This window comes from Oryx dammah, unplaced genomic scaffold, assembly GCF_014754425.2.
Source record: "Oryx dammah isolate SB20612 unplaced genomic scaffold, SCBI_Odam_1.1 HiC_scaffold_12, whole genome shotgun sequence".
Lineage (NCBI taxonomy): Eukaryota > Metazoa > Chordata > Mammalia > Artiodactyla > Bovidae > Oryx > Oryx dammah.
Window position 1 is genome coordinate 44895881 of NW_024070196.1, and position 12964 is coordinate 44908844.

Consider the following 12964-nt stretch of genomic DNA (forward strand, 5'->3'; position numbering starts at 1 on the left):
TTCAAGTGCAGACGACAGTTCACGCTCTAGCTCTTCTTCCTTGGGACACATTAGGTCAAGTTTGTAGACATCAACCAAGCTGTGTGAACAGGCATTAACCAGATTTCATCCTCTGTTACTAACCAGGCTGGGTGCCTGATTACAACGCAGGATAAGACTCCAGACTCTAGCCCAGCTGCTCACAAGAAGATATTCAGGTGAGTTCCCAGACATTGGGTAAGCTTCATCTTCAAGTATTTGCCAGAGTGGGTCAAGGATAACTAGTCCGGCTGAGTTTCTAAGCGTTATCCAACCTCAGCTTGCCAACATTTCTTGGGATTATTTCCCAATAACTAACTGGGGTATCAATTCAGACATCCAGCTAATTCATTCCCTTATCATTAACCTGGCTAGATCTCTAGGTGTGAGCCAATCTCAGGCCCTGGAGTTCAGCCACCTACTTGGATAGAATACAAACCTCCCCCCTTGAAAATGGGCTGGCTGCTCCTAATGCTGCTGGGTTTCATGCTTGTGCTGCTGGAGAAGAACTGCCGGGGAGCTGGAAATGGATAGACCAATCCATGCAGCTTCAGGGCAAAAGTTGGGAGAAACACCAAGAGCCCATGAATAGGTGGCCCTGATGCTTGAGAGAGTTTACAATTGTCACCAAGGGAGTATTGATCATTCTCAAGTTGAGTCTTAGCTCATCAAGGTGTCTGGAGATCCCAGCCTAATCCTCCCAGGCGATTTCCCTAACAGTGATTGTGTTTGCTGGGGAAGACTCTGTAAGCTTGGATAGCCTGTGACCCAGTCTCACCCACCCCTGTGCAGGGTTAGCAATAACCTCTAACCCATGCTCTGCTGCAGGAAGGATGCTTCTGCAGAGAAATAAACATGGTTGAACCCCAGCAGATTTCAGTAGGAACCCTCCTGGCACATCCTGCTTTTGTGCATTAAGTGAGATAGTTTGCACTCATCACAGAACCCAAAGGTGAGCTCAGCTCAGGACTGATTCCGAGAGCTGCCAAGGGCTAAGCATCTCCTCATAAAGACACACGGTCAACCTGGGAAAGGCTCTAAAGCCACAAGTCCTGGGACCAAATCTCCCATCTTGCTTTCCTCTGGACTGTCAGCTGGCCTAGTCAGGGGGTTACTGGGAAAAACATGGATTCATAGAGGTTTTGCCTGGATGATTTTGGAAGGTATCATTCCAGGTTTCTTCATATGCAAGAGACAGAAAACTCAATTCAAGCCACATTAAAGAAGATAGATTTATGACTTATCTAACTCAACAGAATGAACAGAATCAGGAAAACTTGGGTCCAGGCCCTCAAATGATAAATGAAGATCTAGTTTTCTCACTTGATTGGTGGCTTTATTTCTTCTTAGTTTTTATAATGGCAGGTCCTCCCTGAGGGTACCTCTGTATTAATTTATTTAAGGACAGCCCCTTTATTAGTTTATGTAATGACAGTCCTGCATTAGTTTATATAATGGCAGTCTCTGTATCCATTTATGCAACAGTTCTTCCTATGCCAGTTTATGTAACACCAACTCCTCTATTAGTTTTTATAATGGCAACCACCCACCCCCCCCCCTCCCCGCCACTAGTTCATGCAGTGACAGCCTTGTATTACTTTATATAATGGGCCTCTCTCAGCAGGTTACTCCGTCTCCAGCTCACATCCCTCCAGGCTGAGATCCTGCAGGAAAGGGCCTTAATCTGATTGGACCCATATGAGTCACATGCACACTCTGAACCATTTAGGTGAGTGCCCAGGGGCTCAGGGCTCAAATTGGTCAGGTTAGGCAATGTGGACAGTTAACAGAGCAGGGTAGGAGCCTGGCCTCCACAGTGCAGGAGCTGAACACCAGCTTTTCTTATGTCCCCTCTTGTCTGCTTGAGCTCCTGGTAGATCAGGAGATCACAAGGAAGTTGAGGCCGCATCCTTATATCCTTACAAGGAAACAGTGCAGCTTCTTGCTCTCCAGGCTTTCTGGACCCTGTGTGGGCAACAGACTCCAGGACAGAACCACTGGAACATGAGGACCCCACCCAGGGAGAAGCATGGACCAAAGGGAATGGATGGGAATCAGAGCTCCACTCCAGTGGGGAGTGAGGAGTCTTGGGCAGCCCTGGTCCGTGGGTCTTGAGAATTCCCTTGGAGGAGACATGACTTCAATCAGAAGCTCACATTTTGGACATTGTGTGAGTGATACACAGCTGATTCTTTGTTGACTATTAACACAGGCTGATGTTGTTCAGTGGCTTGCACTGCTTTGGCTTATTCATCCTACCTCTCACCATTCTTATAGCACAAATGGCCTTGTGAAGGGTTAGAGTATTACCAAGTCCACTCCAGGTGAGACCAGAGGCCCGGACCTGGCCAGAGTCATATCCCGTAAGGGAGTAAGTGTCAGACACCAGGTCACAGAAGAGTGTCTCAAAGGGTCTGAGCAGGAGGTCCCATGGAGCTTACATTTCACAGTGAAAACTCTTACCTAGTGAAATTGGGTTTGTTATCAGCACAAGGATCTTAAAATGTCTCTGATTGTGGGTGGTATGGCCAGGTTCCAAGTTTGGGCCCCTCTATTCCCAGTTGTTCTTTGATGGAAATGCAGCACCTGCTGGATTGAAGGACAAGATGCCTCCTTATGGGCTGCAGATGAAGACCAACCCCTGCAGGAGAACGTGGGATGTGTGGATGCAGGAGATTAGAGGATATGTGAGGATTCAGGATATGATGTGGGACTTGATGATCTGACTGACGGCATGGGACATGGTGATCCGGGAAAGGACTTGACATGTACGGATCCATGAGATAACATGTGACCTGCGGATTCAGGATATGATGGCAGATGTGGGATCCTGAAAGTGATGTGTGACTTGTAGATCTGACAGATGGTGTTGGACGTGAGCGGGGAGGTGATGTGACACATATGTATCCAGGAAATAATGAGATCTGCAGGTTCAGGATATGACGCCTGGTGTGTGAATCCTGGAGATGATGTGTGCTGTGGAGATCTGACGTTGGTGTCAGACATGTGTCCAAGAAGTGACATGGGACAGGTAGATCCGAGCAACAAGGCATGGTGGGTAGAACACAAGCTGCATTCAAAGTACCCAGTGAATTGCCTGATCTCATGAGCCAACCCCCTGACCCCTGTCTGGAGTAAGATGGGGTATGTGCAAGGGCTTCAGGAACAATGAAAATTTATCTGACTCACAGAAGGCAGGGACTGGTGCTGTGGAAGGAAGTAGGGAGAACTGCCTTCTCTGCAGCCAGCTGACTGTAAATGTGGCTCAGAAGAGGGGCCACTGTGGAAGATATTGGCTTTTTAGGTCTTTGAGACCTGAAGAGGGTTAATTACAAGTCACACAGAGAGAGAGATGGAGGCAGGGAGGGAGGAATGGATGATATATGATACACAAAAGGAAGATGAAGAGCACACAGTGAAGTAAAGTTGCTGTGAATCAGAGGAAAATCATGCAATTGTCTCTTGGTTCAAAAAATTGGAGGATAGACACAGCCCCTATGAATCAGGAGCTTACAGCAGGAACACAGACTCAAGGATGAAATAAGAAGACAACAAAGGATGATTGAAAATGAGTTGGTGGTGCTCAAGAAAGAAGAGGAAGAAAAAAAAAATGAAAACACCACAAGAGGTGAAGTCATAACTACAGAAAAAGGATAAAGGATACTAAAAAACAGAGCAGCAGCAGGAAGATATCTTCAAAAGACAGGCTGAATAAAAATAAAGACAACAAAGAGAACATCTTTGAGATTTCTCTGGTGGTCCAGTGTTTAAGAGTCTGCCTTGCAATGCAGGGGGGACAAAGGTTCAGTCCCTGGTGGGGGAACTAAGATCCCACGTGCCTTGGAGCAACTAAGCTTGAGAGATGCAACTACTGAGCCAGTGCTTTCCAGAGCCTGCACGCCACAACTGGAGAGTACGTGTTCCATAATGAAAGATCCCACATGCTGCAACTAAGATCTGACACAGCCAAATAAATAGATAGAAAATCATTGATATAGAAGCAAAAGGAAATACAGTGTCTCCAAAGAAGAGAAAAAAGAATGGAGAACCATCTGGGATATAATTTAAGAGACCTTTCCTGAAATTAAGGAAAGTTTGAGCCCACAGACTGAAAGGGTGTAGTATATTCCAGATAAAATCAGTATGGATTTATTGATTCTGGAATATGTCCTAGTTTTAGGAGACCTCAAAGAGGAAGAAACCCTCCTCTATGTTTCAGGCAATAATAATAACAGCAACAAATATCAAGTCACTTTCAGGGGAAAATTCAGACTTGCTCAGACTTTTCCAAACAAAATGAAGCATTGAAAATGCAACCATTATGTCTGGAGGGAAGTGAGTATAGGAGAAAGACAGACAGAGAGCGAGAGAGAGGGGGAGAGAGAGAGAGAGAGAGAGAGAGAGAGAGAGAGAGAGAGAGGGAAGTGTAGAATTAATTCAAAGGAGGGCAGAGCCCAGATCATGTTGCAATTTTAAGTTGCAGTAACAGATTTAGATTTTCATTTGAATGCATGAATGCAGCGAGAAGGATCTTGGAGATGCTGCTGCAGTGGTCCAGGTGAGAGATGGTAGTGACAGGAAATAGGGTGATAGCAAGGGAGTTGGGGAGAAATGGATGGATTGAGGACAGAGTTTGGAAGTAGAGTCAACAGAATTTGGTGACACATTGTATATGGGTAGCAATAGAGACAGCAGGGAGGCAGGAGGCATGAGAGTGAGCAGGGCTTTGGGCTGAACCACAGAATTGTGGTGTGCCATTTCACTGAGATGCAGAGACTGAAGGAGGAACAGTTTTGAGGGTAGAGTCTGGTTTTGGACATGTTCAATTTGAGATGTCAGGAATGATATCAAAATAATTAAGAACTGATATTCTCATAGGAACCTGATAATAAGAAGGGGTACATTTCCAATCAGAAAAGATATCTTTCAGTGCACACAATGTTCCAGGACTGGAGTTTCCTACTTGAAATCATGGTGCTATGTTGAAGCGGCACTATATTATATGAGTGGGAAACTCAGGAAAGAGATCACGACTGAAGTAGGAGAAATGTAAGGGTCATTTGTGTATAGATGATCCCTACCCAAAGCTGGACATTTCTAAGGATGTGGAAAGGAAAATTAAAGGATCCTAGGACCATGCTCTTGGGGGCCCATTAACACTGAGAAACCAAGAGAGGAATAGGAGTGAATGAAGACTGAGACTGAGGCTTGAAAAGAAAAGTAATTGTGAGTTATCCTGGAAGCCAGGCAAGTCAAATGTTCAGGAAGGAGAGTGGTCAGCTGAGTTGGACTCTGTTAAGAGCCGTAGGATGAAGACAGAAGGAAACCATTGATTTGTCCACATGGAGATCTCTTGTAACTTTGACAGGAATAATTTTAGTAGTGGAGTGGGATTTCAGCACTTGGTTGAAGAAGGTAAAAGGAAATCAGGAAGCAAGGAAGCAGAGGCAGTCCCTATAGACAATTTGATGAAGAAGAGATAAGAAGACGTGTGGCAGTTGGAGAGAGATGAACAATCAGAGTTATTGTTTTTTAAGCTGGCTGATATTGAGGTATATGTGGATCCTGGAAGTATATGTCTCATGTAGGAGAAGCTGGTGGTGCAACTGATAGAGGGGAGAGTTACCAGAGGAGGGCTTTTGAGGAGGCAGGAGGGGGTGAGATCCAGGGCATAAGTGAGGCACAAGTGAGGCACAAGTGAGGAGTGACACGTCACATCTGAGGTATCACCTTCCCCATGGAAAGAGGATGTTGCACCAAGAGAGATGGCAGAGGCTGTGACTACAAACAGCGGTAAGTTGAAGATTTGATGGTGAGCAGGTGAAGAAACTATGGTTTTCCCTGTGAACTGTGAGGCCAGGTCATGGGCTGAGAATGGAACAAGAGAAGGCATGTGGGAGGCCTGAAGGGAGAACAGAGAGTGGGGAAGCATTGTTTTTGAAACTGAAAATGGAATTTACTGGAAGCACTGTGGTTCCCAATTTCAGGGAAGTGAGATCTGAAGACTTGAGTTTTCAGTGTGAGAGGTCAGCATGGTGTGCACTTTCACAGGCACACTCATCTCCAGGGCAGGTGCAGGTAAACAGAGTTGGGTTTAAGTTGATTTGTTTTCACTCAGTGAGAGCAATGGAAAGAGGGGGGCAAAGGAATTGATGGTGTTTGATGAGCACTGAATCTAAGACGAGTTGGGAGAGATGGGCTATAAGGGAGAAAGGGGCTGTGAGAACCTGATGTTTTCACAGGGACACTGGCAAGGCAATTCTGGACTGAGAGCTCCATCATGGGAAGTGAATGCTCAGAAAGCAGAATAATTGCAAACAAGATGTCGGAGGTGGAGTGATTATTCAAGATGCAAGATCACGGGAGGTAGGGGGAGGGTAAAGGTTATTGGAGGGGGTGATGTTAAGGAATGGAGACCAAGGAATGGAAAGAACAATTCATGTTTGGCTTGTAATATGTTCAAAGACAGGCAAAAGCCATGTGCTGTGTTCCATCAAAATAGTGAGTATTGGGGGAGGAGGGAAGGACAAAGTTAAGAATATAAAAAACAAAAAAAAATGAAGGAAATCAAGACAAAATTATATGAATTGCAGTGCATTATTACAGATACTCTCCCCTCCCCGGCACCCAATTTCTGTATTTAACATCTTTCTACACACCCCTGCACAGATACATAACTGGGGGACCTCTTGTTTTTTTTTCTTAATATTTATTTTTCATTTTTTATAATTAAGTCTTTAGTCATATTTTAATTAATAGTATGAATGGGGGCTTCTTTGGTGGCCCAGACAGTAAAGAATCTTGTCTTCAATCCAGGAGATGGGGGATGTTACATGTAAAATTGAATAATTTTAACCATCAAATATGCAGAGGTCTCTAATTGTTCTATTTATGGGATTATTCAGTTCAGTTCAGTCGCTCAATTGTGTCCAACTCTTTGTGACCCCATGGACTGCAGCACATCAGGCTTCCTTGCCCATCACCAACTCCCAGAGCTTGTTCAAACTCATGTCCATCAAGTCGGTGGTGCCATCCTCTGTCACCCTCTTCTCCTGTCTTCTTCAATCTCTCCCAGCATCAGAGTTTTTGCCAGTGAATCAGTTCTTCATCTCAGGTGGCCAAAGTATTGGAGCTTCAGCTTCAACATCAGTCCTTCCAATGAATATTCAGGGCTGATTTCCTTTAGGATTGACTAGTTTGATCTTCTTGCAGTCCAAGGGACTCTCAAGAGTCTTCTCCAGCACCACAGCTCAAAAGCAACAATTCTTTGGCACTCAGCTCTCTTTATAGTCCAACTCTCACATCCATACATGACTACTGGAAAAACCATAACTTTGACTAGATGGACCCTTATTGGCAAAATAATGTCTCTGGTTTTTTAATATGCTGTCTAGGTTGGTCATAGCTTTTCTTCCAATGAACAAGCGTCTTTTAATTTCATGGCTGCAGTCTGCATCTGCAGTGATTTTGGAGCCCGAGAAAAAGTCTGTCACTATTTCCATTGCTTCTCCATCTATTTGCCATGAAATGATGGGACTGGATGTCATGATCTTAGCTTTTTGAATGTTGAGTTTTAAGCTAGTTTTTTTCACTCTCCTCTTTCACTTTCATCAAGAGCTCTTGAGTTTTTCTTCGCTTTCTGCCATAAGGGTGGTGTCATCTGTTTATCCGAGGTTATTGGTATTTTTCTTGGCAATCTTGATTCCAGCTTGTGCTTCATCCAGTCCAGCATTTTGCATGATGTACTCTGCAAAGAAATTAAATAAGCAAGGTGACAATATACAGCCTTGATGCACTCCTTTTGGGCTTCCCTGGTAGTTCACCTGGTAAAGAATCCACCTGCAATGTAGGAGACCCTGGTTCAATTCCTTGGTCAGACAGATCCCCTGGAGAAGGGATAGGCTATCCACTCCAGTTTTCTTGGGCTTCCCTGGTGGCTCAGCTGGTAAAGAATCTGCCTGCAATGAGGGAGACCTGGGTTCGATCTCTTGGTTGGGAAGACTCCCTGTAGAAGGGAAAAGTTACCCACTCCAGTATCCTGGCCTGGAGAATTCCATGGACTGTGTAGTTGCAAAGAGTCAGACACACATTTCACTTTCCCAATTTGGAACCAGTCCGTTGTTCCAGGTCTTGTTCTAACTATTGCTTCTTGACCTGCATACAGATTTCTCAGGAGGCAGGTAAGGTGGGCTGGTATTCCCATTTCTTTAAGAATGTTCCACAGTTTGTTGTGATCCACACAGTCAAAGGCTTTGGTGTAGTCAGTGAAGCAGAATTAGATGTTTTTCTGGAATTCTCTTGCTTTTTCTACGATCCAGTGGACATTGGCAATTTGCTCTCTAGTTCCTCTGCCTTTTCTAAATCTAGCTTGATCATCTGGAAGTTCTTGGTTCAAATACTGTTGAAGCCTGGCTTGGAGAATTTTGAGCATTACTTCGCTAACATGTGAAATGAGTGCAATTGTGTGGTAATTTGAACATTTTTTGGCAATGCCTTTCTTTGGGATTGGAATGAAAACTGACCTTTTCCAGTCCTGTGGTCACTGCTGAGTTTTCCAAATTTGCTGGCATATTGAGTGCAGCACTTTTACAGCATCATCTTTTAGGATTTGAAAGAGCTCAACTGGGATTCCATCACCTCCACTAGCTTTGTTCATAGTGATACTTCCTAAGGCCCACTTGATTTTGCATTCCAGGATATCTGGCTCTAGGTGAGTGATCAAACCATCATGGTTATCTGGGTTATCAAGATCTTTTTTGTATAGTTCTTTTGTGTATTCTTGCCACCTCTTTTTAATATCTTCTGCTTCTGTTGGGTCCATACAATTTCTGTCCCTTACTGTGCTCATGGTTGCATGAAATGTTCCCTTGGTGTCTCTTATTTTCTTAAGTGGCAAACCACTTCAGTGTTATTGCCTTGAGAACCCCATGAACAGTATGGGGTTATTAGAGAATTTATTTAATAAATCAATTTATAACCCTGCCAGGTGGCTCATCCAATCATGGGATAAAGGTTGAAGGTCATTCTCTTTTCACCCTTACTTGTGTGTCTGTCAGACATTGAACCTAAAATTTCATCTGGAGATAAAGTCAGTGATGTAAGCTACAGATCCTTTGTGAAGTGGGGTAGGCCCAAGGGTCCACTCTGGCTCCCGTAAGTCAGGGAAATGCCCCTCCCTTTCTTCTCCCCCAAGATGCCCCAGAGGACTCCTGATCTCTTCCCTCTTTGTCTGCACGCAGGAGGACCATAGGAGCCTGGTTCCTCTTCCTTGGAGCCTGGGGGTGAGGCTGGAGCCCTGGGCTCGTTCCCTGCCCATTCCAGCAGGCACCAATCCCTGCTGGCCACTACGATAATGTGCATAAAGCACTGTTTGCTCCTGGCCTCCTCGGTGGCTAGAGGTGACCTCAGAGCCATCCTAGACAAACATTCACAATAGTGGTCTAGAGCGCCCTGCTCTAGAATCCAGTTTCCTAGTGTTACCGAGTCAAAGCTCACACTGCTCGCCACATGGCAGGTCAACAAATCTGAGAGACAAGGTGTTGAGGCAAGGAATATGACTTTATTTGGAAAGCAGGCAGACCAGGAAGATGATAAACTAGTACCTCAAAATAATTATTTAATGGGGTCTGGGTGCCAGTTTCTTTTATAGAACGTGGTGCTGGGTTGTGGGGGGCGGGGCGTGGATGGAAAGGTGAAGAAGTAAAATAAAAATGCCATTAATCTTCAACTATCTCCTGGAATGGCCAACCTCAGGGAGGGCATGTGTTAATTTCTTCCTTCCTGTAGCCATCCACAGATAGACAGGGTCCTGAACAAAGACATTTTGGTTTAACATGCAAGCAGAGGTGCAGAGTTCCCTGAGGCAGGCCATTACGTGTAGACAGTATCCTTTTACTGAACAAAAGCAACAGGAAGCAAAGATTAAAGTAAAAAAAATAGAGCCACTGTGGAGTCAAAATTGGCTCTTCCTTGTAACACAAGAGCCCTGGAGTCACCACTTCCAGAGAGAAGTGGAGGCTTTCTATGCTCACAACACAAGGATTTGAAATGTACAGCCCCACTCAGTGGTGCAGAATGTGATTGTCTCCCTTTCTCTGTAACTGAATTGCATTAGTCTCTAAAAGCTCCATTTCCCCCTTTAATTTGATCATCATGATTTTTACCTTTATCAGGTTTCTCCAAAGTAACCCAGTCCCTTGGGTTTAAAACAATCATTTTGGTGTAAATGACCAATCAGGATTAAGGTTTACCTTCAAACTCCAGATTTGGCTGTTCTGTCTCAGTGCCCTGCTTTTCTTGGTATAAAAGTGGTGTTGCAGGAAAGCAGACCCGAATTGTCTGAGGAGACACATGTGCTGACAAAGCAAGAGATTTTATTGGGAAAGGGCACCCGGGTGGAGAGCAGTAGGGTAAGGGAACCCAGGAAAATAGCTCTGCCATGTGGGTCGCAGTGTTGGGTTTTATGGTGATGGGATTAGTTTCCGGGTGGTCTTTGGCCAATCATTCTAATTCAGAGTCTTTCCTAGCGGTGCACGCATCGCTCAGCCAAGATGGATGCTAGCAAGAAGGATTCTGGGAAGTGGATGGACACGTGGTGTCTCCTTTCGACCTTTCCTGAACTCTTCCGGATGGTGGTGGTTTATTAGTTCCTTATTCCTTATCAGGATCTCCTGTCATAAAACAACTCATGCAAATGGTTACTATGGTGCCTGGCCAGGGTGGGCGGTTTCAGTCAGTGTGCTTCCCCTAACAGTCGGGGTGGGAGTTGGGAAGACTGGGCTGTGTGTGGGGGTGGGAAATTTCTCTCTGTGGCCACCAAGTAAAGCACAGGACCTTCATTTGAATTTGAATTCTAGATAGACAACAGTTTTCAAATTATAAATGCATCCTAAAAATTCTTATACTAGACAATACATATATTATTTGCCTTTACTGCAGAATTATCTGCATAATCTTTATTTGCTAAATCTGGCAATCCTAACTCTCCCTCATGATGTTTCTCCCAAACCTTTTGGCTATGTGGGGTCTTCTCTAGCCACCTTGAATCTAGAAATTAAAGCCGGGTGTCCCCTCACTACCCTGTCTACACAGTGAGCCCGCGTCATCTACCTGCTAGGAGGAAGATCACAGGGGCAGGAGGAGCACCAAGGATAGCTGACGCTGGTTGATGTGTTAGGATGAAGGAGGAAAGAGACAGAACAGGCTCCATCTTGAAAGCAGGACTCCGTCTTGGGCTGGACTATGCCCAGTATCTATGGAAATAACATACCAACTGGAAAATCAGACCCCCGGATGGAAGAGCCCCAGGGCTCGTACCTAGACTCTCCCTCACCTAAAAGAATACCCTAATTATCTGTGTAACCAAATAGAATCATAAATTCTATTCTGCTTATTGGGGTATGACCACAGGCCTATTGATAATTGTCCAATGTTAACTACCTAAGCTTAAGGCATAAGCAAATAGGCATAGGCATAATCAAAGGGTTCTTTGATTGTATCTTTCTTTTCCTTTGTTCAGATTAGTTTCATGGAACTTGGGGAGGTGGGTTTGGGCACGTACACTTAGGGTATATAAGGTTTTCATGAAGAACCTAAGCTACTCCATTTTGTTAACAGAAAAACTTCATTTTGTAAGGTTCTGGGGAAAGAGCCTTTGGAAATCCCCTGACCTCACCCCACCACCTATAAGCCAATCGGACCCCAGACCAGAATCTGACTTAACGCTCAGGAACTTGTGGTCTACCTAGGTAATAGGGACCAATCAGAAACCAACACACAACCCTTCAAAAGAAAGTGACCAATCAGACGTCCCCCTACCTAGAAATCCTTTTTTTCATGCACACTCCCTATATAAGCAATGTAACCCCAAACCCGGGGCTCCTCCTGTGTCGGTAACGGTGGGAGCCCCAGCTCGAGCTTGGTAATAAAAACGCTCTTGCTTTTGCATCAGATATCAGCTCCCTGGTGGTCATTGGGAGATTTTGCGACTTGGGCATAACATTCACAAAAATGGATCAGGGTCCTTGGCTAAGAGGAGACTCTGCCTTGGGTCCACCAGTGTAATAAACTGCATTCTGCTATCTGCATTGTCCTTCTGGGTGAGTTTGTTTCCCGGGATGTGTGGCTACAACAAGGACATGGATCCCCTGCTCAGGGTTCTGTTGAACACTTTTTGATGGCAATCTTTGTGTCTGTGTCCACCTCCTCCGGGGACCATGTCCATCCTGGCCTCACCAAGTATCTGGCTCATCTCTGCATGTTTGGGTGGTGGGCATGGAGGTTGGTGAGCCTCTCCCCAGAGCAGCACAGCACCGTGGCCTGGTGTGGGCAGGTGGCTTTGAGAGAGGTGGTGGGTGGTGAACACCCCATGCCTAAGACACCACAGCTCTTCCGGAAGACCATACTGCCTACTGCCCTGCAGGTTTCTGAGGAGCACAGCAGGGGAGGAGTTCCAAGCCCGGGTGGCTGTTATGCCCAGAGTCTGAGTCCCCAAAACTGAGAGAATAAGACGTCCATAGCAATGCAAAAGCATAAAGGGGTTTATTACAAGCTCGAGCCAGGGCCTAGGTTTCATCCAGCACAGTGGAATCTGACAAAGGCCCTGAGCTCTGAATCACATATACTTTTATACAGACGGTTCTTTGTTTCTGTAACAGCATAGCTGATTGGTTAAACCATACGCGCGCGCGGGACTTTTAAACCTCGCATCCCTATCTGGATTGGCTTGGGTCTGGCGCAGGCGGGGGCTATGGGGATTTTTCTGATTGGTCGAGCTACACTGCCTGCGGGAGTTCCCAGAGCCTCAGCTTTTCTCGGGCCTAGCCTCCCCCTGAGTCTGTTCTGGCTTCCGTTTGGTCCTAACATGGCTAGTGGGAGAGGGGAACGAGGGCAAAATCAAGGGGTCCAGGGAGAGTTGAGATGAATCCTCACAAGAGGGTAGTGTGAA

At 45.4% G+C, this 12964-nt stretch overlaps 1 pseudogene; it reads left to right on the top strand.

Moving 5' to 3' along the window:
* Positions 1–12964, top strand: part of LOC120871382 — a 33432-nt pseudogene that overhangs the window by 13860 nt on the left and 6608 nt on the right.